This window comes from Pseudophryne corroboree, chromosome 2 (assembly GCF_028390025.1).
Source record: "Pseudophryne corroboree isolate aPseCor3 chromosome 2, aPseCor3.hap2, whole genome shotgun sequence".
Taxonomy (NCBI): Eukaryota; Metazoa; Chordata; class Amphibia; order Anura; family Myobatrachidae; genus Pseudophryne; species Pseudophryne corroboree.
The window spans coordinates 337,931,466-337,955,640 of NC_086445.1; the positions used below are offsets into that span (position 1 = coordinate 337,931,466).

The following is a 24,175-nucleotide window of genomic DNA, read 5'->3' on the forward strand; positions in this document are numbered from 1 at the left end:
TTGAACTTGTCACTGACTTATTATGAATGCGCTGCAGGTGACGTATAAGGGAGGATGTTCCGAGGTGGTTAACGTCCTTACCCCTACTTATTACAGCTTGACAAAGGGAACACACGGCTTGACAAATGTTGTCCGCATTTCTGGTGAAATACTTCCACAACGAAGAGCTGATTTTTTTGGTATTTTCACCAGGCATGTCAACGGCCATATTCCTCCCACGGACAACAGGTGTCTCCCCGGGTGCCTGACTTAAACAAACCACCTCACCATCAGAATCCTCCTTGTAAATTTCCTCCCCAGCGCCAGCAACACCCATATCCTCCTCATCCTGGTGTACTTCAACACTGACATCTTCAACCTGACTATCAGGAACTGGACTGCAGGTGCTCCTTCCAGCACTTGCAGGGGGCGTGCAAATGGTGGAAGGCGCATGCTCTTCACGTCCAGTGTTGGGAAGGTCAGGCATCGCAACCGACACAATTGGACTCTCCTTGTGGATTTGGGATTTCGAAGAACGCACAGTTCTTTGCGGTGCTATTGCCAGCTTGAGTCTTTTCAGTTTTCTAGCGAGAGGCTGAGTGCTTCCATCCTCATGTGAAGCTGAACCACTAGCCATGAACATAGGCCAGGGCCTCAGCCGTTCCTTGCCACTCCGTGTGGTAAATGGCATATTGGCAAGTTTACGCTTCTCCTCCGACAATTTTATTTTAGGTTTTGGAGTCCTTTTTTTACTGATATTTGGTGTTTTGGATTTGACATGCTCTGTACTATGACATTGGGCATCGGCCTTGGCAGACGACGTTGCTGGCATTTCATCGTCTCGGCCATGACTAGTGGCAGCAGCTTCAGCACGAGGTGGAAGTGGATCTTGATCTTTCCCTAATTTTGGAACCTCAACATTTTTGTTCTCCATATTTTAATAGGCACAACTAAAAGGCACCTCAGGTAAACAATGGAGATGGATGGATACTAGTATACAATTATGGATGGACTGCCGAGTGCCGACACAGAGGTAGCTACAGCCGTGGACTACCGTACTGTACTGTGTCTGCTGCTAATATAGACTGGTTGATAATGAGATGTAGTATGTATAAAGAAGAAAGAAAAAAAAAACCACGGGTAGGTGGTATACAATTATGGATGGACTGCCGAGTGCCGACACAGAGGTAGCTACAGCCGTGGACTACCGTACTGTACTGTGTCTGCTGCTAATATAGACTGGTTGATAATGAGATGTAGTATGTATAAAGAAGAAAGAAAAAAAAACCACGGGTAGGTGGTATACAATTATGGACGGACTGCTGAGTGCCGACACAGAGGTAGCTACAGCCGTGGACTACCGTACTGTACTGTGTCTGCTGCTAATATAGACTGGTTGATAATGAGATGTAGTATGTATAAAGAAGAAAGAAAAAAAAACCACGGGTAGGTGGTATACAATTATGGATGGACTGCCGAGAGCCGACACAGAGGTAGCTACAGCCGTGGACTACCGTACTGTACTGTGTCTGCTGCTAATATAGACTGGATGATAATGAGATGTAGTATGTATAAAGAAGAAAAAAAAAACCACGGGTAGGTGGTATACAATTATGGATGGACTGCCGAGTGCCGACACAGAGGTAGCTACAGCCGTGGACTACCGTACTGTACTGTGTCTGCTGCTAATATAGACTGGATGATAATGAGATGTAGTATGTATAAAGAAGAAAGAAAAAAAAAAACACGGGTAGGTGGTATACAATTATGGATGGACTGCCGAGTGCCGACACAGAGGTAGCTACAGCCGTGGACTACCGTACTGTACTGTGTCTGCTGATAATATAGACTGGTTGATAATGAGATGTAGTATGTATAAAGAAGAAAGAAAAAAAAAACCACGGGTAGGTGGTATACAATTATGGATGGACTGCCGAGTGCCGACACAGAGGTAGCTACAGCCGTGGACTACCGTACTGTACTGTGTCTGCTGCTAATATAGACTGGATGATAATGAGATGTAGTATGTATAAAGAAGAAAGAAAAAAAAAACCACGGGTAGGTGGTATACAATTATGGATGGACTGCCGAGTGCCGACACAGAGGTAGCTACAGCCGTGGACTACCGTACTGTACTGTGTCTGCTGCTAATATAGACTGGATGATAATGAGATGTAGTATGTATAAAGAAGAAAGAAAAAAAACCACGGGTAGGTGGTATACAATTATGGACGGACTGCCGAGTGCCGACACAGAGGTAGCTACAGCCGTGGACTACCGTACTGTACTGTGTCTGCTGCTAATATAGACTGGATGATAATGAGATGTAGTATGTATAAAGAAGAAAGAAAAAAAAAACACGGGTAGGTGGTATACAATTATGGACGGACTGCCGAGTGCCGACACAGAGGTAGCTACAGCCGTGGACTACCGTACTGTACTGTGTCTGCTGCTAATATAGACTGGTTGATAATGAGATGTAGTATGTATAAAGAAGAAAGAAAAAAAAAACCACGGGTAGGTGGTATACAATTATGGATGGACTGCCGAGTGCCGACACAGAGGTAGCTACAGCCGTGGACTACCGTACTGTACTGTGTCTGCTGCTAATATAGACTGGATGATAATGAGATGTAGTATGTATAAAGAAGAAAAAAAAAACCACGGGTAGGTGGTATACAATTATGGATGGACTGCCGAGTGCCGACACAGAGGTAGCTACAGCCGTGGACTACCGTACTGTACTGTGTCTGCTGCTAATATAGACTGGATGATAATGAGATGTAGTATGTATAAAGAAGAAAGAAAAAAAAAACCACGGGTAGGTGGTATACAATTATGGATGGACTGCCGAGTGCCGACACAGAGGTAGCTACAGCCGTGAACTACCATACTGTGTCTGCTGCGACTGGATGATAAATAATGATATAAAAAACATATATATATCACTACTGCAGCCGGACAGGTATATATTATATAATGACGGACCTGCTGGACACTGTCTGTCAGCAGAATGAGTTTTTTATAGAATAAAAAAACACCACACAAGTCACACGACGAGTGTTTAACTTTTTCAGGCAATCACAATATAGTATACTATACTGGTGGTCAGTGTGGTCAGGTCACTGGTCAGTCACACTGGCAGTGGCACTCCTGCAGCAAAAGTGTGCACTGTTTAATTTTAATAATATGTATGTACTCCTGGCTCCTGCTATAACCTATAACTGCTCCCCAGTCTCCCCCACAATTAAGCTGTGTGAGCACAGTCAGATATTATACATAGATGATGCAGCACACTGGGCTGAGCACAGATATGGTATGTGACTGAGTCACTGTGTATCGTTTTTTTCAGGCAGAGAACGGATTATATTAAATAAAACTGCACTGGTGGTCACTGGTCAGTGGTCAGTCACTAGTAAACTCTGCACTCTCTCTCTAGTACTCCTAAGCTCCAGTAAATCAAGTGTCTCTGTCTCAATCTCACTCTCTCTCTTCTAATCTAAATGGAGAGGACGCCAGCCACGTCCTCTCCCTATCAATCTCAATGCACGTGTGAAAATGGCGGCGACGCGCGGCTCCTTATATAGAATCCGAGTCTCGCGATAGAATCCGAGCCTCGCGAGAATCCGACAGCGTCATGATGACGTTCGGGCGCGCTCGGGTTAACCGAGCAAGGCGGGAAGATCCGAGTCGCTCGGATCCGTGTAAAAAAAGCTGAAGTTCGGGCGGGTTCGGATTCCGAGGAACCGAACCCGCTCATCTCTACCAGACACTCCCCCGTTTCTCCAGCCACTCCCGCGTTTTTCCCAGAAACGGCAGCGTTTTTTCGCACACACCCATAAAACGGCCAGTTTCCGCCCAGAAACACCCACTTCCTGTCAATCACACTACGATCACCAAAACGAAGAAAAAACCTCATAATGCCGTGAGTAAAATACCTAACTTATTAGCAAATTTACTTGGCGCAGTCGCACTGCGGACATTGTGCATGCGCATTAGCGACTAATCGCTCCATTGCGAAAAAAAAATAACGAGCGATCAACTCGGAATGACCACCAAGGTCCATTTCATTTGGAACAGTATTATTGAGCACTGCCATATCAAACAGTGAATCTAACTCTTTTTTTATAGGTCTTGGTTGGATCTTATTTCAGTTTAGCAGAAACATCCGTATGGGATCATTTTGAGTATACCTATACTTTGTAGTCATCTGTTTAAAAATCACTATAACCCCATCTTTGTCAGCCATGTAATTCCCAGTTTATTTTGGGAGGGGGTGGACTGCACACCCTAATTCCAAACATAATAAGAGGTGCTTCCATGCTGAGACTTGTGGTGCCACACAGAGAAAGGAGACAATGCTGGTGCATACTCTAAGTACTAGGAATACAGCTACAGTATGTGGTGATTCTCCAGAAAGTGAACATAAAGTCCTGTGCATCATACGTTTTTATTTATTTATTTTTTTAAACTGGTCTGTTAAGATATTGTTCTTAGATGAAATCTTAATTGCTTAGTAGCAATGCCTTACCCTATAACTTAAGACCCTCTACAATCTTAGTATTTTGGAGAAGTATGTTTGAATTTGTGTAGCTGTCCTGTGCATCACGGAGAATCTCCCTAATAAGAACCATTATAATAAACTCTGAAATTTAACATGGAGTACAGTTGAGGTTCTTAGCATCATTTTGGCCAAAAATATGGGCCCACTGACCATGACCAGGTGACCTCCAGAATCTACTTATCATGTATCTACCACCTTCTAAAATATAATAGCTAGAATCTAGTTGCTATGGGCAATACCTCCACTTCTAAAAACCTGCACTTTAATAAATATACCCTTATAAGTCCTTCTTGGTTTGTATACTCTTGGTCTGTCTGTATCTCCTGAGGTGCCTGTAAGCCAGTGATATACTTTTGTTCAGAGAAATACTTGTTTGCTCTTTCCAATATGTTCTTTTTGAAGCCAATCAGATCCCTTTTGTTGATTTCTATTTGTTGTTCCAGTTCACACCAACTGTTTGATGAATCCTCTTCCAAAGTGTGTTTTTACATGATGCCTCAAAGGTTTGACGTTACTCCTTATTGCTGCTAATGCCATGCTGAGTCTTCTATGACCAATGGGCCTAATTCAGATCTGATCGCAGCAGCAAATTTGTTAGCTAATGGGTAAAACCATATGCAAATATAACATGTGCAGGGAGAGTTAGATTTGGGTGGGTTATTTTGTTTCTGTGCAGGACAAACACTGGTTGCTTTATTTTTACCACACCCAAATTTAACTCTCACTGCACGTGTTATATCTGCCCCACCCAACTGTGCACATGGTTTTGCCCATTAGCTAACAAATTTGATGCTGCTATCAGATCTGAATTAGGCCCAATGTCATAAGATCAAATGAACAATTGTTAAGAACTGCAACTCACCTACAGTATGTCAGAACTCATTATTGTATCTGCCTATTGTGGGGACATTTTTCACCTGGAATTTTCTTTTCCCTGGTAGATCAACCAGTGGCCAAACACTTTGTTTTTCAGTAATACATAGCCTTTCAATGCTACGCTACATCATCATTGACCAGGTACAATGCAATTCATGAGGAGGTGATTGTGACAGAAAGCTTCTACAATTGAAATGTGCTGCTGTCAGCGAGATGGGGATGCGCTGCAGTCAGTGAGGCAGGGATGCGCTGCTGTCAGTGAGGCAGGGATGCGCTGCTGTCAGTGATGCAGGAATGTGCTGCTGTAAGTGAGATGGGTATGTGTTGCTATCAGACAGTGATGGGCTGCTGTCAGTGAGGTAGGGATGTGCTGCTGTCAGCGAGATGGGGATGTGCTGCTGTCAGCGAGATTGGGATGTGCTGCTCTCAGCGAGATGGGGATGTGCTGCTGTCAGCGAGATTGGGATGTGCTGCTGCCAGCGAGATGGGAATGTGCTGCTGTCTGCGAGATGGGGATGTGCTGCTGTCAGTGAGATGGGAATGTGCTGCTGTCAGTAAGGTAGGGATGTGCTGCTGTCAGTGAGGCAGGGATGTGCTGCTGTCAGTGAGGCAGAGATGTGCAGCTGTCAGCGAGATGGGGATGTGCTGCTGTCAGCGAGATGGGAATGTGCTGCTGTCAGCGAGATGAGGATGTGCTGCTGTCAATGAGATGGGGATGTGTTGCTGTCAGTGAGGCAGGGATGTGCTACTGTCAGTGAGATGGGGATGTGTTGCTGTCAGTGAGGTAGGGATGTGCTGCTGTCAGTGAGGCAGGGATGTGCTGCTGTCAGTGAGGAAGAGATGTGCTGCTGTCAGCGAGATGGGGATGTGCTGCTGTCAGCGAGATGGGGATGTGCTGCTGTCAGCGAGATTAGGATGTGCTGCTGTCAATGAGATGGGGATGTGTTGCTGTCAGTGAGGCAGTGATGGGCTACTGTCAGTGAGATGGAGATGTGCTGCTGACAGTGAGGCAGGGATGTGCTGCTGTCAGTGAGGCAGAGATGTGCTGCTGTCAGCAAGATAGGGATGTGCTGCTGTCATCGAGATGGGAATGTGCTGCTGTCAGCGAGATGAGGATGTGCTGCTGTCAATGAGATGGGGATGTGTTGCTGTCAGTGAGGTAGGGATGTGCTGCTGTCCGTGGGGCAGGGATGTACTTCTTTTGTGTGAGTAGTGTCTCTGTGAATGATGCTAGTGTTTACAACAGTTGTGGAGTGATACAGCTGTGGTTCTATGATAAGGTTTTGATGACTGTTGGAAGTAGTTTAGGTGTGTGATTGTTGGGGAATAATGCACAGACATGGGATCTAGTGTGTCCAATCATGTTAGTGGGCTTTCAGTCATTATAACACATACCATATAATTTATATAAAGATATAGAAATAAGTTTGCCGACGTGCAGTTTGTGTATTATTTTTAATTATTTATCTCCTTAATACACAGCCTTTTGTGTATATTAATGTCATATAGTGGCTTTACTTGTGGCGTAAGCTACTTTACATTTTACATAGAGACAAGTTCATTTAGAATTCTGTTGTTCAGTCTTATTTAGATGCATTGTCAGGCATACACTGTATAGTATATCACTTTGCTAATTAATATGACTAGAGGTGCACTAAATAACCCTTTCTCTTTTCTCGCTGAGCAACATCAAATTTATGAAATTAGCTAATAACAATTCTTACCTCATGTAGACCTGTCTGCAGTGACACATAGCTAATTACCGCATATCTATCATAAATTAAATTATTCATTCATCCAATGTGAATGAAAAGATTTACAGCAAGAATCCTTATTTAACAGCCTTGTAAGTGTCTATAAACATGGTTTCACAATATCTAAAATAAAAAATAATTGCAGCAACAAATAGTAGATAAATCTACAGATCATTAGATAGTTAATAAAAAATCCCCCAACTGCTAAAACATGAGGAACAGAGGTAAAATGTACAATACATTGAGGCATACTTTCTTGCCGATCCTCCCGGAATGGCTGTGAGGCTCCGGAATAGTGGGTGGCACTCCCAGCCTCCTGAAACAGTGGGTAAGTCTCCTGGCTGGTATCAATGTCGCTGTTTAAAGTGGGCAGTTTGGGAGCCCGATGACACAATTTGCGAAGTGTTGCATCATTGTGGCTCTGCCCCAAAGTTCCTGGTTGTGTCACGCAGTAAAGTGCCAAGAGTTTTTCAGTGGCCACCGCCCCTGGGATTCCAATCCTGGGCTGACCAGTTTAGAGCTGACTGACATTATGGCAGTGGGTCTCCACACAGGGTGTGTCTTCCTGTTCTAATGTCACTAGCCCTTGCTGGTTCATGGATAATCAAGGGGACTTCATGCAATTTTCATCCAATTTTTATACTACTAGCCTAGGTTTATAGAAGGCATGCAGTTATGTGACCGGCGGTCGGGAAGAAAAACCCGACATACGGTATGCCAACTGAGAGGGACCATTCCCACTAGTGGGTGTCCACGACACCCATAGAGTGGGAATAGAACCTGTGGCAAGCGCAGCAAGCCACAAAGCCCACTGCATGGCGAGCGCAGCGAGCCCACAAGGGGCTTTGTTGCTCTCGCCCTCCCCGCCAGCAATCTAAACACAGAGATCCCCACGTCGGTATGGTGACTGGCAGTATCCCAACCGCTGATACCGCATACCCAACCCTTATAGACGTAGGGCTGGTTATCAATTTGGGACCTTTCATATTGTTTTTTTGTTTGAGCTAAGATTTTGTGATAATTTTTTTTTTTACAATTTGAAAACAAAAGTCCAAGGTCCAAGGTATTTGTGCATGAAAACCACGGTGGTTCTAGAATGGATTGTCCATGTTTTTTTTTGTCATTTGAAGCGGTATATGGGTTTAGAAACTGATAGGCATCTGTGGTTGTTTTAAAATGTCAAAACTGATGCCTAGTGAAAGCTGTATTTTGAAGCCCAAAGCCACTGTTTTGGATGTTTTCAAATGGGATATGGTCATTAGGTCGACACAAGTTAGGTCGACCACTGAAGGTCGACATGGGCATTCGGTCGACACGCACTAGGTTTCACTTGGACATTAGGTCGACATGTACTAGGTCAAAAGGTCGACATGAGTTTTTCACAATTTGAAATTTGTTTTTGATTTTTTTCATACTTTACGATCCACGTAGACTACAATTGGGAACGGTAACGAGGCACCTTGCCTGAAACATGGTGAACGAAGCAAGTCATGCGAGGGAAGACGGTGCACTAACTGGGGTTCCTGTCACTTTACGAAGAAAACTACACCAAAAAAAGTCCAAAAACTCATGTCGACCTTTTCACCTGTCGACCTAGTACATGTCGACCTAATGCCCATATCGACCTAGTGCATGTTGACCTAATGCCCATGTCGACCTTCAGTGGTCGACCTAATGACTCTCGACCTAAGTTGTGTGGACCCAATGATCCATACCCTTTCAAATGACAGCAAAACTGATGCTTAGTAAATTTACCCGTGTCAAAATGCAGCAATAATTGGAGGAAAGTAACAGACTACAAAATATTTGTAAAATAATTGTATACAATAGAATAAGAACATATTTTCTGCTTATCACTACCCTCCAGTTCTCTAAATATGACTGTGATAGGTAGCAGGCACAGTAATATAGTGGTAAGAATAAAGAAATAAATGCTGCGCTATGTTGCATGTGATGGCTGACATTATTAATGTTAAAAGGGTTTCATTCATGACATGGAATTGTTACCACCTACAGTATAATACTGTGCATGAGGTGTAAAATAGGATGGCTATAAATTACCTACTATACCTTCAATTTGAATTTGCAAATAAAAAATACAAGCAACATACGCAGTTGTCATTGGGGTATTTATAATGGGTGCAGTGCGTGCGGTCCAGGGGGGCCCACACTGCATTCCCTGCACCCATGGGGGTCATTCCGAGTTGGTCGCTCGCAAGCGGATTTTAGCAGATTTGCTCATGCTAAGCCGCCGCCTACTGGGAGTGAATCTTAGCATCTTAAAATTGCGAACGATGTATTCGCAATATTGCGATTACACACCTCGTAGCAGTTTCTGAGTAGCTCCAGACTTACTCGGCATCTGCGATCAGTTCAGTGCTTGTCGTTCCTGGTTTGACGTCACAAACACACCCAGCGTCCGCCCAGACACTCCCCCGTTTCTCCGGCCACTCCTGCGTTTTTTCCGGAAACGGTAGCGTTTTTTCCCACACGCCCTTAAAACGGCCTGTTTCCACCCAGTAACACCCATTTCCTGTCAATCACATTACGATCGCCAGAACGATGAAAATGCCGTGAGTAAAATTCCTAAGTGCATAGCAAATTTACTTGGCGCAGTCGCAGTGCGGACATTGCGCATGCGCATTAAGCGGAAAATCGCTGCGATGTGAAGATTTTTACAGAGCGAACAACTCGGAATGACCCCCCATGTTTTTTCAATACTTACCCTCCAAAGTCCTGCTTTGGCAGGAGCGCTGCAGAAATCACCAGGAAGATGGTGTGGTGGGCCATTTTCTGGTGTTTTGGGCATGCGCAGTAAGGAAATCAACACTTTCCCAGAGACCTGCGCATGCGCTCTAGACTCTGGGACAGCGCTAGGGTAATCTAGTGACCCTTGTGCCCAGAGCTACAGAAGAGGGGTCCCAGACGGAGCCTGCACATGTGCCTCCTCCTCTCTGGATGTCCCCCTGGCTGTTGTATCTTATTTATCAAATATAGATAATTGTATACTTTCTCTTGCATGCACATACAACTCTTGCACACTAAATTTGTCCGTGCATGCAGATCTAAATCAGGGACGCTCAGTCAGGGAAGGCAGTGCCTCCCTTGTTATTATTGATTAAAATAATACAAGGCAGATTCATATGACACAGCTACTGTGCCATAAGTGTACTCTTCAGCCTTTATATTATTTTAATTATTTTTATTGTGTGAAAAAAAAAGCTTTAAATGTGTTTTGGAGGCACCACTCTCTGTGCCTCCTGCTGTCATTGTGAACAGGCTGGAAGCGGGAACAAGCATCGGGCAGTAATAGCCCATTAAAAAAAGCCCTGTAAGTTCCATTCAGCCCATATGAAAGCATGGTCCTGTCACTAGAGGAGATGTAATTGGGCAGTGGGCAGAGCCTGACTGGCTGTTCTGCAAATGGCCCCTCCCTCCCACCTTCTCCCCCGCTGCCGACCACTGCTGCTGCTACTCTCTGTCTGCCTGATGCCCGCCCGCTGCGCCGCTTCGTCACTTGCCTGCGTAGAGAAGCCATGTCACTTCTCCACTCTGCCCAGGCTCTGTCAGTACTGCTGCTGCCCTGGGGGGAGAAGGAGGGGGCCCGGCAGCACTGGCGCTAGACTTCCCTGGGACATGCCACCCTTCCTGCAGATGCCATGCTCAGGGGGGAAGTGGGGAGGACACAGGATACAGCGGGGAGAGGGGGGATATATTGGCCAGCTGAGCAGCAAACACTCTGTGCTCGGCGACAAGGCGGATTGGCCAGGCTGGGCTGGGCACCAGAACAGTTGCAAGTCCCATTGTTTCACGTGCGCTGCCTAACACCAAACCCCCCCCCCCCCCCCTTCCTGGCCAGCTGCCGCAAGCGTTAGCCACCCGTCCATCTTACATTAGCGCCTGCCAATAGTGTCCTTCCCCCCGCCTCTTTTAAAGCCGCATCATGTGCATCCCTCAGGGCTTCAGTGGAGGTCCTGCCCCCTTCCACGGCCACCCGCTGCCGACTGTCACACAGACAGTGCCAGCTCAGGGGAATGTCTGCGAGCTGCAGCCAGTGCAGCCTGTACTACACACATTGGCCAGCCCCAGTGATGAGGGAGGGCGCTGCTGCAGCCAGGCATTTAGGCATTGAAGCTGTATAGCTGGTGCGGAGTTGCGGCACCACCCACCTCCCCAACCTGATCGTAGGCCGCGTCCACTCCCCATGTCCAAGCTCCCCTAGACTGCGCAGAGAAAAAACTGCCCCCTGCTCCCTACCACTACTACTCTTAGTCTGGCCCCTGCTCCCTACTACTACTTCCAGTATGCCCCTGCTCCCTACTACTACTTCCAGTATGCCCCTGCTCCCTACTACTACTTCCAGTATGCCCCCTGCTCCCCACCACTACTACTTCCTGTCTGCCGCCACTGCTCCTCACTACTACTGCTCTCATCCTGCCCTCTGCTTTTAACTCTTACTCTCACCCTGCCCCCTGGTGTGGCAGAGTGTGTAAAGCTTGTGCTCCATCCCTCACAGTACAGTACCCATCCTAACGAACACCCCTGCCTCTGGAACATACCCATAATACGCTGTACCCCCGTCCTCCTTAACATACAGTACCTCCGAGGCCAGCGAGTACATATACTACCCACCTTACTACCTCTTCCCCCCTGGCCCCAGGAAAACACATTCCCCACCCTGCACACTGGCCCCCTAGACATAGTACACTCCCCCACAACAATGGGGCAGTGGCCATTAGCAGCGGCAGTAGCGGAGATTGGCTTCGAGGTGGTAGGAGTCTTCAATGGGACTCGACGGACATTATGGCAGTGGTGCCTCACCAGCCACTGACCTCACCGCACGCCACTGATCTAAATGTACTGTACTATTTAATCCACCCCACCGTGTCCCTCGATTTATCCCTGAGTATTATTTCTGATGGCACACAACTTACTGTATTCTTCAGTATGTGTCTGCAAATGACATGCCTAGTAAGCCCACAAAAAAATGGAAATATCTAATTCAGTGGCGTCACAAGGCGGGTGCGGGGGGTGCGGCCCGCACCCGGGTGTGACACCTGGAGGGGGTGACACCAAATGTCAGCTCCTCCGTAGTGACAGGAGCCAGGTGCTGCAGTGTGAAATTCCGCTACAGCACCCGGCTCCTGTCATAGCAGAGGAGCCGACAGCACACTGAGACCGTCTCTGGGGGAAGCCCAGCATCTCCGGAGATGCTGGGCACGCCCCCAGAGTGACGATACCAGTATCCCCGCGAAGCCACGCCCCCTAGCTGTAAGGCCACGCCCCTTTTTTTGCCGCGATCGCGGCAGTACATCAGGGGTGCGCACCGGGTGTCACCACACCTGGTGCCGCCTCTGATCTAATTGTAACTTTCATTTCATAAGTTATATACTAATACTACTCTTAGAATGTAATTGAGTGTTATGCAATAGATTATTAGATATCCTCACATAGTGGGCAATTCAGAGTTGCACACAAGACGGATGCAATTATACTTGTATTGCATTCACAGAACGAAGGGAAGATGTAAGAAGAGGTGGTAAGTGCCACATGCAATAACCAGTACTAAAGTATTTGAAGCTTACAAAGAACATTTCACCCACTGGGTGAAATGAGCGGCCCCCCACCTTCCCCCGCACGCTCAGCACACATCGCGCTGTGCTGAGCGGCGGGAGAGATGTGTGCTGAGCAGTTCGCTCAGCACACATCTCTCCCGTGTATAGGGCCCCTTAGAGAAAAATCAGTTTTCTCTACATTATCTGTAAATGTCTAATGATTTTGCAGACAGCATACTATTGAAAAACTTTCAGATGTAATTAAACAATGATAAGCTCACTTGGCTTATCAATTTATCACATATTTGTATGTGTACTAACCTGCAGTAGCTTGTGTGCTCCCCACACACACACACTCACTGACACACACACAAACACACACACACACACACACACACACACACACACACACACACAAATCTGACTTTTGCTCTTTTCTACATGAAATTGCACTATACACACAGGGTAGTGTTCAGTATGCCGGCTGTTGTGATCTCGGCGCTCAGTATACCGGCGCCGGAATCCCGACACCCGGCATACTGACAACTATTCTCCCCTTGGGGGTCCGCGACCCCCCTGGAGGGAGAATAAATAGCGTGGTGCGTGTACCGTGCCCACTCATTTGCTCTCGCCCAGCAGCCGGCATGCCAGCGGTCAGGATCCCGGTGCCTGTATGCTGGGTGGGTGCTGGGATCCCGACCGCCGGCATAACACGCTTCACCCTACACATATGCTGTAGTCTTGTACTAACACTGCCTTTTATGTAGCAACATTTCCTCACAGTCACTACCCTTTCATGGAGCTGAGGACTATTTAAATAAGTTATGGTTCCCCTCTGTCTTAATGCTCCCATACATCTGAGCCCAGATTCCACCATTCCCTGACCCGACTGGAACCGCCAATCACTGATCTGTTGGGGAATCGGGGAAATGCTTTATTTTACAAATCCACGATTTCCAGATCACAACCGATTTCTGTTGGGATCAGGAGAACAGAGATTTTTAAACTTTTTGATATTGTGTCAATCAATATGCCACTAATGTATGGGCAGGGCCGTCTTTTCGTATGGGCTCAATGGGCTCTTGCCCAAGGGCCCCAGGAGTATAAGGGCCCTATGCTGATAGCTTAGGGTCCCCTCTTTCCAGGGGTACCAGATTTTTGAAAATCGGCCCTGGGGAACCGGAGATATCCGTCTTGAAAGCAGTGGTCCCAATTCAAGCCTGTTAATTGCTCTTCCCAGCCAGATATCTCGGGTTCTGTCTGACTTAATCCAAAAGCTGGGACTCTCCCCTTTTGGTGGATACTGGCAGCTTGTCTCTACTATGCCCAGAACCAGAGATATCAGCCTTCCTGCAGATGGTCCCTGCTCCAGCTCCACACGCCTAATATGCAGTTTTAGATTTTCATTGGTGAATTGCTCTGGCTCCTGAGCTCTGATCTCCAAGTCCCCAGAACCTTCTGAAAGGTGTGACACTCTCTCTAGGTTTTTATCCCTTTCAAAGCTAAGAAATATATTTTCAGAAACTTGAGATATCTGCAGTCAAGCAAACTGCCCTCCCACCGGAAAATTATAAATATTAAGCCCACTCCGCTATCCACCCCTCCCCTACATTTTAAACACCCCCTACCACCCTGGAAGTCATGTACCAGGGCTTCTTCATTCAGCCCAATGCCCCCTTCTACAGTTTAGACCCATCTGTGCAGTAAAGGAGTGATTAGTAGAAATTAACTGCTCCAGGTCCTAAATGCTTAGCGGAAGATAGAACACCCCCTACTGCCCGCGGGACATCAAAGCTGCCGCTGATAGCACCCCCCACCCCTACCGCTGGAGGATGGGTAGGGGGCCCAGTGCATTGCTGTGCCCAGGGGCCTACACTGCTGTTAAGACAGCCCTGTGTATGGAGGCCGTTACTCTGGAGCTTTTCAATAATTAAATTTTCACCCAACTTCCTAGGTGTCTCACCATTAGGGGTCAATCCAATTAGCAATGACCGCAGTTTACGGAGGCCCAAACTCACATAAAAGTGGGTTCTGAACAATTCGGGCAGATATCAGCCCGCAAAGGGTGGAAGATTGTGTACCGTTGTCAGAGATGAAACTGCCTTTAATTGCACATCGCACACTTCGCACCTAGGTGGTCATTCCGAGTTAATCGCTCGCTAGCATTTTTTAGCAGCCGTGCAAACGCTATGCCGCCTCCCACTGGGAGTGTATTTTAGCTTAGCAGAAGTGCGAACCAAGGGATCGCAGAGTGGCTACAAAATATTATGTGCAGTTTCAGAGTAGCTTCAAACCTACTCGGCGCTTGCGATCACTTCAGACCATTCAGTTCCTGATTTGACATCACAAACATGCCCTGCGTTTGCCCAGCCACGCCTGCATTTTTCCTGACACGCCTGCGTTTTTCCGAACACTCCCTGAAAACGGTCAGTTGACCCTCAGAAACGCCCACTTCATGTCAATCACTCTGCGGCTGCCTGTGCGACTGAAAAGCATCGCTAGACCCTGTGTAAAACTACTTTGTTCGTTGTAATAGTACGTCGCGCGTGCGCATTGCGCCGCATATGCATGCGCAGAAGTGCCATTTTTTTGCCTCAACGCTGCATAACGAACAAATGCAGCTAGCGAACAACTCGGAATGACCACCTTAATTGGATTGATCCCTTACTCTCTGTTGGGTTTCTTTTGGCTCACTTTCTCTATCTTAGCTTGGCATTGGATGGGCATCATAGCATCTGCCACAGACCTGATCTTCTCCCACCCAAGAGAAGTGCAGCAGCTCCCTTCCAGGTCCCCAGCTCTAAGATCACTACTCCCTCTTGTCACTTCCTGGTTGTTGGCTCTAACTGTTTCCAACTGCAACAGCCTGACCACGCACCTTGGCGATTGTCATTCTTCCATGTGACCACAGTTAGAAACTACCTCCTAGAAGCTTAGCAAAAGATGTAATTAGCTTTTATTCAATTACATTGTATATGGGCAACTGACCACATACGCCTGTGTGCCTGAAGCAAAAGCTGATTTTTTGAGATGCGTCCGATTAAACAGATGTAAGTAAATGTGCTACTTCTTGTGTGCAACCACCTCTAGATGAGCCCCGTTACAGAATGGCAAATTAGTTCATGAAATAAATCTGCATTCCATCAGATGCATCAGTACATAGTATTGATTGTCAAAGTTCAATTTCAAATTAAGCTTTTCCAATAAAATACAATGTTCATTTGGAGATTTGCATTTTATGGTGTATAATAAAGACAGCAGGTTGTATTCATGAAGTTGCTGCCTGGCACTATAGACAATTTATCAAAATGGTTGCTATTGCAGCACATGCTACAAAGTTACAGTAGATTAAAAATGAAATGGAAAAAGAAATCAGAAAGTAATAATCAGTTCTATATCTACTTACAGCAGTTTTGCTGACGCAACTGCTCACCCTCATCATATCATCACAGAACATCACATAAACAAATGTGATGTGGTTCTCTCCAAAAGATGATAATAGAAGTATGTGTCAAATCTGTATTATTTGATACATTTGAGATTTTGCATTGTAAACGTGTTGTTTTAGAATATAAAATTATTTTAAATTTAGACATGACTGTAAATGTTATTTCTCTGACGTCCTAGTGGATGCTGGGAACTCCGTAAGGACCATGGGGAATAGCGGCTCCGCAGGAGACTGGGCACAAAAGTAAAGCTTTAGGACTACCTGGTGTGCATTGGCTCCTCCCCCTATGACCCTCCTCCAAGCCTCAGTTAGATTTTTGTGCCCGGCCGAGAAGGGTGCACACTAGGGGCTCTCCTGAGCTTCTTAGTGAAAGTTTAGTTTTAGGTTTTTTATTTTCAGTGAGACCTGCTGGCAACAGGCTCACTGCATCGAGGGACTAAGGGGAGAAGAAGCGAACCTGCCTGCTTGCAGCCAGCTTGGGCTTCTTAGGCTACTGGACACCATTAGCTCCAGAGGGACCGAACACAGGCCCAGCCTCGGAGTCCGGTCCCAGAGCCGCGCCGCCGGCCCCCTTACAGAGCCAGAAGCAAGAAGAGGTCCGGAAAAATCGGCGGCAGAAGACATCAGTCTTCAACAAGGTAGCGCACAGCACTGCAGCTGTGCGCCATTGTTACTCAGGCACACATCACACTTCGGTCACTGAGGGTGCAGGGCGCTAGGGGGGGGGGCGCCCTGAGCAGCAATGTAAACACCTTGGCTGGCGAAAATACACCACATATGACCCCCAGGGCTATATGGATGTATTTTAACCCCTGCCAGAACTCACCAAAAAGCGGGAGAAAAGGCCGCCGAGAAGGGGGCGGAGCCTATCCCCTCAGCACACAGGCGCCATTTTCCATCACAGCTCCGCTGGAAGGACGTCTCCCTGACTCTCCCCTGCAGTCCTGCACTACAGAAAAGGGTAAAAAAGAGAGGGGGGCACTAATTTGGCGCAGTTCTAATAATAACAGCAGCTATAAAGGGAAAAGCACGTTTTATAGTGGTATTCAGAGCCGGCGCTACCCGCTCAGCAGCTCCTGCAAAGCAGGGAGGCGCTGGTCGGAAGAGGCGCTCTCCCCGCTCTGCTGTTGCTGCTGGCTCCCGGCTGCCGCTGCTTCTGTCACACTGTATGACAGACGCAGGCAACATGAAGCGCGGCTCCGGCTCCCACCCTCCTGTTTCTACACCCTCCTCCCCAATGAACTCTCCCACACAGAGCCGGCTTTCAACCCCCTGCCGCCCACCGCAGATCCGATCTGATCTGCGGTGCTGCGGTCCCTGCTCTCCGCTGTTCATATACACAGAGCCGGCGCCGCATACTAGCGCTACAGGACAGCTGAGCGACGGCTCAGCTGTCCAATAGCATGTGAAACAGCAGCCTGCGGCTCAGTCATTGGCTGGGCACGCAGGCTGCACAGATGAGAGAAGAAGGAGGAGGGCTGATCCCGGACGGCATGTGGAGCCCTGTGTCACAGCAGCCTGTCAGCAAACAGTAAGGCTGCCTTTTTAATAAGATTTTTCTTCGCGCTGCTGCTAACATTAAAATTTACATCTTAGGCTGTGGGTCACACACACACACACACACACACACACACACACACACACACACATATACGTATATATATACGTATATATATATATATATACTACACACACACACACACACACATATATATACACACACACACACTATATAGTGTGTATGTGTGTCTGTGTGTATATATACTATATAGTGTGTGTGTGTGTGTGTATATATATATATATATATATATATAGCACAGTGACTGATGGCGGCACTCTTTGGAAATAGGGGGTTCTCTGCAGGGCGAACGAGTCAGAACTGCGCATGCGCGACATTCACATTGCGCATGCGCGTCGTTGCCCGGTGACGGAGGCGCGCACAGCGAACAAAGAAAATGAAGCCGAACGTAAGAAGATTGACAGCAGAGAGGCGTTCCGGTGCGGATACTCACCGTTGGATGCCGTTTTCGTGGAGTGGTCATTCGATCGCAGGCGTGTCCAGGCAAATGGAGGGCGAATGTCTGACGTCAACGCCGGGAGTAACATCGCTGGATCTGTCGCACAGGGTGAGTATAACCAGCCTTACTCCTCAGCAGCATAAAACTTTTTTAGCTCAGCAGGGCTGCACAACGCAGCCCCGCTAAGCTAAAATACACTCCGCCATAGGCGTGGATTAGTTAATCGCACAGCAGCAAAAAGTTGCTGGCTGCGATCAACTCAGAATTACCACCTTAATACAGAAAGAATCACACACGACTAACAAGTCCTTGTTAGTCGAACATTTCGGTGTTGCCACGTCAAATCCGGAACTGAATAGTCTGAAGTGATCGCAATCGCTGAGTAGGTTTTGAGCTACTCTGAAACTACACAAAAATTGCGATGCATCCGTTCGCACTTCTGCTAAGCTAAAATACACTCCCAGTGGGCGACGGCATAGCGTTTGCACGGCTGCTAAAAACAGCTAGCGAGCGATCAACTCGGAATGACCCCCATTGTGTATAAGGAGCACTACTGTGTGTCGTAATGTGAATTAGGTACAGAACTGTCTGGTGCACTATGAATCAAAGGCACTACGTGTGGTATAATGTGAATACGATTGTGATACTGTGTGGCGTAATTTGAATTGGGGACACTATTAAGTGGCCACGCCCCTTCCATGTGAGACCACGCCCCTTTGTCGAGCACTGTCCCTTTATTACATATGGGAGGGAGGGCGCAAATTTATTGTTTGCAGGGGGGCGCCGGACACCCTAGCACCGGCCCTGGTGGTATTCCTGTCTATATATAGCGCTCTGGTGTGTGCTGGCATACTCTCCCTCTGTCTCCCCAAAGGGCTAGTGGGGTCCTGTCCTCTATCAGAGCATTCCCTGTGTGTGTGCGGTGTGTCGGTACGATTGTGTCGACATGTTTGAGGAGGAAAATGAGATGGAGTCGGAGCAATTGCCTATTATAGAGTTGTCACCCCCTAGGGAGTCGACACCTGAGTGGCTGAGCTTATGGAAGGAATTGCGTGACAGTGTCAGTTCTTTACGAAAGACAGTTGACGACATGAGACAGCCGGCTACTCAGCTTGTGCCTGTCCAGGGGTCTCAAACGCCATCAGGGGCTTAAAACGCCCGTTACCTCAAATGGCAGACACAGACACGGATACTGACTCCAGTGTCGATGATGATGATGAGACAAACGTGACTTCCAGTAGGGCCACACGTTACATGATTGCAGCAATGAAAAATGTATTGCATATCTCTGATAATACAAGTACCACTAAAAAGGGTATTATGTTTGGTGAGAAAAAACTGCCTGTAGTTTTTCCTGTATCCGAGGAATTAAATGAAGTGTGTGATGAGGCGTGGGTTTCCCCCGATAAAAAACTGATAATTCCTAAAAGGTTATTGGCATCATACCCTTTCCCGCCAGAGGATAGGGCACGTTGGGAAACACCCCCTAGGGTGGATAAAGCGCTCACACGCTTGTCTAAACAGGTAGCACTACCCTCTCCTAATACGGCCGCCCTAAAGGAACCTGCCGATAGAAAGCAGGAGAATATCCTAAAATGTATATACACTCACACGGGTGTTATACTGCGACCAGCAATCGCCTCAGCCTGGATGTGCAGTGCTGGGGTGGCGTGGTCGGATTCCCTGACTGAAAATATTGATACCCTAGATAGGGACAGTATATTACTGACTATAGAGCATTTGAAAGATGCATTTTTATATATGCGTGATGCACAGAGGGATATTTGCCGACTGGCATCAAGAGTTAGCGAGCTGTCCATTTCTGCAAGAAGAGGTTTATGGACGCGGCAGTGGTCAGGTGATGCGGATTCTAAAAGGCACATAGAAGTATTGCCTTATAAGGGGGAGGAGTTATTTGGGGTAGGTCTATCAGACCTGGTAGCCACGGCAACTGCTGGAAAATCCACATTTTACCCCAGGTAGCTTCTCAACCTAAGAAGACGCCGTATTATCAGGCGCAGTCCTTTCGGCCCCATAAGGGCAAGCGGGCAAAAGGCGCCTCATTTCTGCCCCGTGGCAGAGGGAGAGGAAAAAGGCTGCAGCAAACAGCCAGTTCCCAGGAACAAAAGCCCTCTCCCGCCTCCGCAAAGTCCTCAGCATGACGCTGGGGCTTTACAAGCGGACTCAGGCACGGTGGGGGCCCGTCTCAAGGAATTCGAGACATCTCCCCCTCGCCGTTTTCATAAAGTCTGCTTTACCGACGTCTCCCTCAGACGGCTCGGTGAGACCAATTTTAAATCTAAAATCCTTGAACACTTACATACAAAGGTTCAAATTCAAGATGGAGTCACTCAGAGCAGTGATTGCAAACCTGGAAGAAGGGGACTATATGGTCTCTCTGGACATCAAAGATGCTTACCTACATGTCCCAATTTACCCTTCTCCAAGGGTACCTCAGGTTTGTGGTACAGAACTGTCACTTTCAGTTTCAGACGCTGCCGTTTGGATTGTCCACGGCACCCCGGGTCTTTACCAAGGTAATGGCCGAAATGATGATACTCCTTCGAAAGAAGGGAGTTTTAGTTATCCCTTACTTGGACGATCTCCTGATAAGGGCAAGATCCAGGGAACAGTTGGAAGTCGGGGTAGCACTATCTCAGATAGTGCTGCGGCAGCACGGTTGGATTCTCAATATTCCAAAATCGCAGCTGATCCCGACGACACGCCTTCTATTCCTAGGGATGATCCTGGACACAGTCCAGAAAATTGTGTTTTCTCCCGGAGGAGAAAGCCAGAGAGTTATCCGAACTAGTCAGAAACCTCCTAAAACCAGGCCAAGTGTCAGTGCATCAGTGCACAAGGGTCCTGGGAAAAATGGTGGCTTCCTACGAAGCAATTCCATTCGGCAGATTCCACGCAAGAACTTTCCAGTGGGACCTGCTGGACAAATGGTCCGGATCGCATCTTCAGATGCATCAGCGGATAACCCTGTCACCAAAGACAAGGGTGTCTCTCCTGTGGTGGTTGCAGAGTGCTCATCTTCTAGAGGGCCGCAGATTCGGCATTCAGGACTGGGTCCTGGTGACCACGGATGCCAGCCTGCGAGGCTGGGGAGCAGTCACACAGGGAAGAAATTTCCAGGGCTTGTGGTCAAGCCTGGAGACATCACTTCACATAAATATTTTGGAGCTAAGGGCCATTTACAATGCCCTAAGCCAAGCAAGACCTCTGCTTCAAGGTCAGCCGGTGCTGATCCAGTCGGACAACATCACGGCAGTCGCCCACGTAAACAGACAGGGTGGCACAAGAAGCAGGAGGGCAATGGCAGTAGCTGCAAGGATTTTTCGCTGGGCGGAAAATCATGTGATAGCATTGTCAGCAGTGTTCATTCCGGGAGTGGACAACTGGGAAGCAGACTTCCTCAGCAGGCACGACCTCCACCCGGGAGAGTGGGGACTTCACCCAGAAGTCTTCCACATGATTGTAAACCATTGGGAAAAACCAAAGGTGGACATGATGGCGTCCCGCCTAAACAAAAATTTGGACAGGTATTGCGCCAGGTCAAGGGACCCTCAGGCGATAGCTGTGGACGCTCTGGTAACACCGTGGGTGTACCAGTCAGTGTATGTGTTCCCTCCTCTTCCTCTCATACCAAAAGTACTGAGAATTATAAGACGAAGGGGAGTAAGAACCATACTCGTGGCTCCGGATTTGCCAAGAAGGACTTGGTACCCGGAACTTCAAGAGATGCTCATGGAGGACCCGTGGCCTCTACCTCTAAGAAGGGACCTGCTCCAGCAAGGACCCTGTCTATTCCAAGACTTACCGCGGCTGCGTTTGACGGCAGGGCGGTTGAACGCCGGATCCTGAAGGAAAAAGGCATTCCGGATGAAGTCATCCCTACCCTGATCAAGTCAGGAAGGATGTAACCGCAAAGCATTATCACCGCATTTGGCGAAAATATGTTGCGTGGTGCGAGGCCAGTAAGGCCCCGATGGAGGAATTTCAACTAGGTCGATTCCTGCATTTCCTGTAAACAGGAGTGTCTATGGGCCTAAAATTGGGGTCCATTAAGGTTCAAAATTCGGCCCTGTCAATTTTCTTCCAGAAAGAACTAGCTTCATTACCTGAAGTTCAGACGTTTGTAAAAGGGGTACTGCATATACAGCCTCCTTTTGTGCCTCCAGTGGCACCTTGGGATCTCAATGTAGTTTTGGGGTTCCTAAAGTCACATTGGTTTGAACCACTTGAATCTGTGGAGTTAAAATGTCTCACATGGAAAGTGGTCATGTTGTTGGCTCTGGCCTCGGCCAGGCACGTGTCAGAATTGGCGGGCTTTATCCTGTAAAAGCCCTTATCTGATCTTCCATTCAGACAGGGTGGAATTGAGGACTCGTCCTCATTTTCTCCCTAAGGTGGTTTCAGTGTTTCATCTGAACCAACCTATTGTGGTACCTGCGGCTACTAGTGACTTGGAGGACTCCAAGTTGTTGGACGTAGTCAGGGCCTTGAAAATATGTTTCCAGGACGGCTGGAGTCAGGAAATCTGACTCGCTGTTTATCCTGTATGCACCCAACAAGCTGGGTGCTCCTGCTTCTAAGCAGACTATTGCTCGTTGGATTTGTAGTACAATTCAGCTTGCACATTCTGTGGCAGGCCTGCCACAGCCAAAATCTGTAAAAGCCCATTCCACAAGGAAGGTGGGCTCATCTTGGGCGGCTGCCCGAGGGGTCTCGGCGTTACAACTTTGCCGAGCAGCTACTTGGTCAGGGGCAAACACGTTTGCTAAATTCTACAAATTTGATACCCTGGCTGAGGAGGACCTGGAGTTCTCTCATTCGGTGCTGCAGAGTCATCCGCACTCTCCCGCCCGTTTGGGAGCTTTGGTATAATCCCCATGGTCCTTACGGAGTTCCCAGCATCCACTAGGACGTCAGAGAAAATAAGAATTTACTTACCGATAATTCTATTTCTCGTAGTCCGTAGTGGATGCTGGGCGCCCATCCCAAGTGCGGATTGTCTGCAATACTTGTACATAGTTATTGTTACAAAAATCGGGTTATTATTGTTGTGAGCCATCTTTCCAGAGGCTCCTCTGTTATCATGCTGTTAACTGGGTTCAGATCACAGGTTATACGGTGTGATTGGTGTGGCTGGTATGAGTCTTACCCGGGATTCAAAATCCTTCCTTATTGTGTACGCTCGTCCGGGCACAGTATCCTAACTGAGGCTTGGAGGAGGGTCATAGGGGGAGGAGCCAGTGCACACCAGGTAGTCCTAAAGCTTTACTTTTGTGCCCAGTCTCCTGCGGAGCCGCTATTCCCCATGGTCCTTACGGAGTTCCCAGCATCCACTACGGACTACGAGAAATAGAATTATCGGTAAGTAAATTCTTATTTTTAGAACATAAGATTACCATTGTGACACATCGTCTTGCGCTGATTAAAATACCTGGGCGATTCTCCGATATGCACGGGACAGCTACACAAGTTAAAATGACGTACTTCTTCAAAATATCAAGATTTTGGTGTGTTTTAAGTTATAGGGTAAGGCATTGCTACTAAGCAATTAAGTTTTCATATAGCAACAGTTTCTTAACAGACCAGTTTAAAAAGAAAAAAAAAAAAATTGTGCGATGCACGGGACTTTATGTTCACTTTCTGGAGAATCACCCACCTACAGTGTAATAGATGGCTTGGATCCTGGGCCAAAATTAAGCCTTCAAAGTATATAGAAATTCCAAAGGGGGTTAGTCCACACACCTTAATTTTTAAATACCTAGTTTCACCAAAATAACTTGTATTTCAGAGGCACAATGTAAAGTAAGTCCCACATTAAAATTAATATATAATAATTGTGTCTCCAAACCAGATATGCCATTCCATGTAATTGGTGCTGGGATTTAACAAAATGACAACATGAAATAATGGAGTGGATTGTTAAGCAAAAGCTACAAGCTGATTAGTTATGCTTGATATCT

General features: G+C 47.3%; 1 protein-coding gene across 2 annotated transcripts in view; it reads left to right on the plus strand.

The window, feature by feature from the left end:
• Positions 1-24,175, plus strand: part of GPC6 (glypican 6) — a 1,112,124-nt gene that overhangs the window by 243,854 nt on the left and 844,095 nt on the right. Inside the window, exon 1 of one of the 2 annotated variants that reach the window (XM_063953011.1) lies at positions 15,595-15,778. The exons of the other annotated variant lie outside the window; for it this stretch is intronic. The gene's annotated coding sequence lies outside the window, so the exon portion shown is untranslated. Of the gene's footprint in view, positions 1-15,594; positions 15,779-24,175 lie in introns of those variants that run through there. 2 annotated transcript variants of the gene reach the window in all.